Source organism: Jaculus jaculus, chromosome 13, assembly GCF_020740685.1.
Source record: "Jaculus jaculus isolate mJacJac1 chromosome 13, mJacJac1.mat.Y.cur, whole genome shotgun sequence".
Classification (NCBI taxonomy): domain Eukaryota; kingdom Metazoa; phylum Chordata; class Mammalia; order Rodentia; family Dipodidae; genus Jaculus; species Jaculus jaculus.
Window position 1 is genome coordinate 5,047,216 of NC_059114.1, and position 6,104 is coordinate 5,053,319.

At 48.0% G+C, this 6,104-nt stretch overlaps 1 protein-coding gene across 4 annotated transcripts in view; it reads left to right on the forward strand.

The window, feature by feature from the left end:
• Nucleotides 1-6,104, forward strand: part of Dcdc2 (doublecortin domain containing 2) — a 65,862-nt gene that overhangs the window by 52,848 nt on the left and 6,910 nt on the right. The gene's annotated exons all lie outside the window — the stretch shown is intronic.

Sequence of the window (6,104 nt, forward strand, 5' to 3'; positions counted from 1 at the left end):
GTGACAGACACAGAGAGAAAGACAGATAGAGGGAGAGAGAGAGAATGGGCGCACCAGGGCTTCCAGCCTCTGCAAACGAACTCCAGACGCGTGCGCCCCCTTGTGCATCTGGCTAACGTGGGACCTGGGGAACTGAGCCTCGAACCGGAGTCCTTAGGCTTCATAGGCAAGCGCTTAACCGCTAAGCCATCTCTCCAGCCCGGTAAAAATGTTTTTAAAGATAGGGCTGGAGAGATAGATGGCATAGCGGTTAAGGCGCTTGCCTGTGAAGCCCGAGGACCCATGTTAGATCTCTCTCCAGATCCCACATAAGCCAGATGCACAAAGGTGAGGCAAGCGCAAGTTCGCACAAGGGCGCTAGGTAGCACAAGTGTCTACAGTTTGAAGGCCCTGGTGCATCACTTCTCCCTTTCTCTAAAAAAAGAATCTTAAAAATAAATAAATAAAAATTCCCTTTACCAATATTTTAAAGGAACATCCAAAGTGTGCCAAGAAAAAAAAAAAAAATCCCATGTTTATTCAGTTTCCTGCTTGAACAAGTTTTGGGGGGGCAAAAGGGAGAGAGGGAGAGAATGGGCACACCAGGGCCTTCTGCCGCTACAATGTGTGACCTTACACTGGTGCCACTTGTGCGTCTGGCTTACGTGGGATCTGGAGAGTCAAACATGAGTCCTTAGGCTTCACAGGCAAGTGCTTTAACTGATCTAGCCCCAGAAGTAATTAAAAATTTTATTTATTTATTTGTTTGAGAGAGAGAAAGAGATGTGTTGGGGGGGGGCGCTCGGTCTTCTCATGGACTCTGCCTGGCCCGGATGAGAACAGCGGTCACCTGGGGCTTCTCTTGGGAAACCAGCGGCAAGATGGGCCCGTAGGCATCAGTTGTGCATAAGTATAACCCGTCCCCGGTCTACCTCCATGAAATGCATTTCCTAAGTAGCGTTGTAAAGTATGTAGAAGCAGAAGGGAGCCTGCTCAGAGGTTTGTGTTTTATTTTTATTGTACTTATCCATTTGGGGGTGGGCAGATAGAGAGAGAGAATGGGCACATCAGGGCATCTAGCAACTGCACGCAGACTCCGGATGCATGCTCCACCTTGTGCATCTGGCTTACGTGGGCACTGGGGAATCGAGCCTGGGTCTTTAGGCTTCGCTGACAAGCATCTTAACCACTAAGCCATCTGTCCAGCCCGGGTTTGTGTTTTGTCACTGAAGAAGCAAAGTCCCTCTTGGAGAAAGCCTGCTGGTGGTGCCGTTGGCCCAGGAGCCCAGGGGTCCTGCTTCTGCTGGGCTTGTGTCTGTCCCCGGACTCCTCATGAGGGGAAGTGAGGGCATGTGTGGCTCTGATTAACCCACTAACAGACACTGCCTGCGTGAACAGGAGTGTGTATCCTCCCCTGCTTCCCTAATGGGAAGGAGCAAGTGCCAAATAGCATGTCCAGCGTGCTTTATTTTCAAGCCGCAGCCTCTTGGCTCCCGCCTGAGGCTGCGAGCCTAGAAGACGGCCAGAAGAGTTGGGATGAGAATGACCTGCCCCTCCACTCAGGCTTTCCGTGGAAGTGTTTGTCGATATGCGTTCAGTTGACAGAAATAGGATGTCAGACATGCAGCCCTCAGAGACTTCAGTGGAAACGAAAGGAAATCAACATTTCTTTCTAAAGTGAGAAAACTTGGGGCTGGAGAGATGGCTTAATGGTGAAGGAGCTTGCCTGTGAAGCCTAAGGACCCAGGTTCAGTTCCCCTGCATCCACTTAAAGCCAGATGCACAGGTAGGACATGTGTCTGGAGTTCATCTGCAGTGGCTGAAGGCCCTGGCATGACCATTCTCTCTATATATATGCCTCTCAAATATTATATATATGTGTGTGTGTGTGTGTGTGTGTGTGTGTGTGTGTATTCCTCAGTGATAACCAAGTGTATCAGCATACTAAGTGAGAGCTTCTAGTTGGTCCAGTTGGAGCTCTGCAGGGCCTGTCCCTCTGCCAATAACCACCTTTTCTGCAGTCTTTGTGCCCTCAACCGCACATCTAAACCTCTTTTGGGGGGCTGGTGAGATGTCTCAGCAGTTAAAAGCACTTGTTTGCAAAGTCTGCTGGTCCAGGGTTCAACTCCCCAGTTCCCACGTACACCCGGATGCACAGAGTGGCACGCTGCCTCTGGAGTTCGTCTGCAGTGGCAGGAGGCCCTGGCACACCCATACTCTCTCTCCCCTGGCAAATATATAAAAATTTTAAAAGCCATATTACATAATAAGGTTTTCTTAAAAATATTTTTTCTTTTGTAAAAGCAAGCCTCTGAAAGCTGAGAACAAAAAAAAAAAAAAAGCAGCACTTTGCTATCATGAAAAATTGAAACTGATTATTTCAAAATACCTCATTCAACTTGGTAGATGATCCTTAGTTTCCATGGCAACAGAAACAAAAACAAGCGTGATTATTTCTGTACTTTCATCATTGATGCCTCGGCCACAAAACCTCTGGAAACACCTCGAACTTACTCCAAAGCCACACCCTGCCCCTCACGTCCAACACAGCAGACATGACCCAGGCAGTGGACAGCCGTGGGAGTCTCTCCGCTTGGTTCTGGTCTCCATCCTCTGGCTCTGGAAGGAAGGAAAGACTGCGGCATGGGAAAGGCCTCCTATCTCTGCCTCCCTGGTGCTGGGATCCAAGGCGTGCCCCGCCACGCCTGGCCCCACTAATAATTTTCAAAGCATTTGTCACCATCAGGAGCCCGGTGGGAGTTTAAAGCGCCAGTCCCTCGGGCCGCGTCGTCTTTCTGCGGAAGCATCTTCCAAGTTCCCCCCTGCGTTCGGCATCCGCTGCCCGATCTCCGTAGATCCCGTCGTCTTCTTTCCTCTTGCCACTCGGAAGTCCCAAGCTAACCCTGGCAGCTGCTCGCACATTCTCCGGAAAGCCTGACAGCGCTTCCCTGAGTCACTCCGCTAGGATGCAGCCAGTCATAGCAACTGCCAGATCTTTCCACATAAAATCAACCATTTCCTACCCCCCCCCCCCCCGCCGTAATGTCAGGGACAAAACAAATAGCAAGATAGGCATATAGGTAGGCCTGGGCAAGATGCCCTCGAAGTGCCAATGCTGGTATCATGGTTGGGAGAAAAATCTGCTGTCACTTTACTCCTAGTAAATACCGAGAATTAGGAAAAATGATGTGCTTTATAATGGTAAAAGGTGATCTCTTTTTCTATTTTTTTAAAAATTGTTTTTATTTATTTACAAGGGGAGAGAGAGGAGGAAAGAGAGAGTGTGCGCGTGTGAGTAAGTATCAGGGTCTCCTGCCACTGCACACGAACTCTAGATGCGTGCGCCACTCTGTGCAGCTGGCTTTACATGGGTACTGGAGAATTGAACCCGGGTCTTCAGGCTTTGCAAGCAAGTGTCTAAACTGCTAAGCTCTCTCTCCAGGCCTTTTTAGAATTATTTATTATTTGAAGGGGAGGTGAGAAATGAATGTGGGTGCACCAAGGCCTCTTGCCACTGCAAATGAACTCCAGACGCATGCACCACGTTGTGCATCTGGCTTTACATGGGTGCTGGGGAACTGAACCTGTTCAAACATGGCTTTGCAAGCCACCTTTAAACACTGAGCCAACTCCTCGGCTCTCATTTTATGTTTTCAAAAATATTTCTTGAAAGCCAGGCGTGGTAGTGCCTTTAATCCCAGCACTGGGGAGGCAGAGAGGTAGGAGGATCGCTGTGAGTTCGAGGCCACCCTGAGACTACATAGTGAATTCCAGGTCAGACTGAGCTAGAGTGAGACCCTACCTCGAAAATAAATAAATAAAAATTTGTCAAGGTAGAGCCTCACTGTAGCCCAGGCTGACCTAACATTCATTGTGTAATAGTCTCAGGCTGGTCTTGAACCTCCTACCTCTGCCTCCCAAGTTCTAGGATTAAAGGCATGTGCCACCATGCCCAGATTTTTTGTTTGCTACTTAAAAACAAATATTTTATTTGCTTATTTGAGAGAGAGAGAGAATGGGTGAGCCAGGGCCTCTAGCCACTGCAAATGAACTCCAGATGCATAAGCCACCTTGTGTATCTGGCTTTACATGGGTACTGGAGACTAGAACCAGGGTCCTTTGGCTTTTCAGGAGAGCGCCTTAACCACTAAGCCATCTCTGCAGCCCTGTTTGGTACTTTTCTAACCTTGAAGAAGCCTTGTGAATTATTATAACTTTCTGAATATTATTTGTTTTATTTTATTTGTACATAGAGAGAGAGAGGCATAGAGGGGAGAGAGAATGAATGTGCACACCAGGGTCTCTGGCTACTGTAGGTGAACTCCAGGTATGCGCACCACGTGATGAATCTGCCTTTACCTGGCTGCTGGGGAATCAAACCCAGGTTCTTAGGTTTTGCAGGCCAGCACCTCCACTGCTGAGCCATTTCTCCAGCCCCAGCGTTGTAACTTCCTAAGCTTCCCAAGCCTTGCAAGTTTGGCTAGCTTCTTGAGTCTCCTGAGCATCCCTCCTCCCTCTAAGAGGGAGCATTTCAGTTTGGAGAAACCAGCTGGCCAGCCCTGTCACCACGGACACCTGCTCCTCATGTGGTGGGAGGGTTCCTTTCCATCTTTGTGGTCCCCCAGCAGGGTACAGAATGTATCCGTGTACATCTGCAGCATGTGCGTGCACGCGTGTGTGTTAAGCCGGTATTCCTGCTGGGATAGCTTGATACACATTCTGGGAAAACATTTAGTAATTTAATGTCTGCTTTAAAGGGGATTATACCAAAAATTACATTGCTTTTCATTTATTTATTAAAATCTGCCCTGAATTATACTATCATAGTAATAGTAATTTTTTTTTTCAAGTCTCGGGGTATTTTAAAGGATTATAACCCTTTTAGCTAACGTTATCATCTTATTTAAATTGATCAAAGTGGTATTTTGGTATCACAACCTTGCATTGCTTTAGGCTGAGCTAACCAGCTGTGGCTTTATGTAATGACTAACAATAGCTGTGCTGGAAAAGTCTAGTAGAAATAATGGGATGAAAGCAGTTCTGATGGTCAGTGATGGCGGTGACAGCGGCAGAAGCCCAGAGCCCGGGAGGAGATCAGGAAACACACCAGCCACTGCAGTAAAATGTTGGGGGTGGGAAGTGTGTGAGAGGGCTGGAGAGATGGCTTAGCGGTTAAGACGCTTGTCTGCAAAGCCAAAGGACCCAGGTTTGATTCTCCAGAACCAACTAAGCCAGATGCACAAGGTGGCGCGCGCATCTGGAGTTTGTTTGCAGTGTTTAGAGACCCTGGCATGCCCATTCTCTCTCTCTCTCTCTCTTTCTCTCTCTCTCCTTCTCCACCCCTGTCTCTCTCTCAACTAACTATAACTTAACTAAATAAATAAATGTAAAATAAGCCAGGTGTGGTGGCACACATCTTTAATCCAAGCACTCGGGAGTCAGCGGTAGGAGAAGCGCTGTGAGTTCGAGGCCATCCTGAGACTATGTAGTGAATTCCAGGTCAGCCTGAACTGCAGTGAGACCCTACCTTGGGGAAAAAAAAAGTTTGGGGTATTTGCTAAAGAGGCAAACTCAGGGAGCATTGTGGAAGAAATAGTGGACAGAATGTAAGAGGCAAAGGAAGGAGAGAAGCGCTTACGATGCTCTCTTCCACACCCCAAGTGGTGGTGACACTCAGGACCGCGGTGTGCCTGACACCACCTATGCAGGACCAAACTCTAGGAGGAAAAAACGATGACATCAAAATAGAAGAGAGGCCAGTTGGAAAGAAGGGGTCCAGTGGAGGGGGCGGGTGGGGAGAGGGAATGAGTGGGAGGGGGTTATGATTGATCATGGGATTTATTGTCTATATGCAAGGATGTTGTCAATAAAAAGTTTGCTTTTTTTTTTAGTTTATTTTTATTTATTTATTTGAGAGAGAGAAAGAGGCAGAGAGAGAGAGAGAGAGAGAGAGAGAGAGAATGGGCACACCAGGGCTTCCAGCCATTGCAAACGGACTCCAGACGTGTGCACCCCCTTGTGCATCTGGCTTACGTGGGTCCTGGGGAATTGAACCAAGGTCATTTGGCTTTGCAGGCAAGTGCTTTAACTGCTAAGCTATCTCTCCAGCCCGTTTTTTTTTTTTT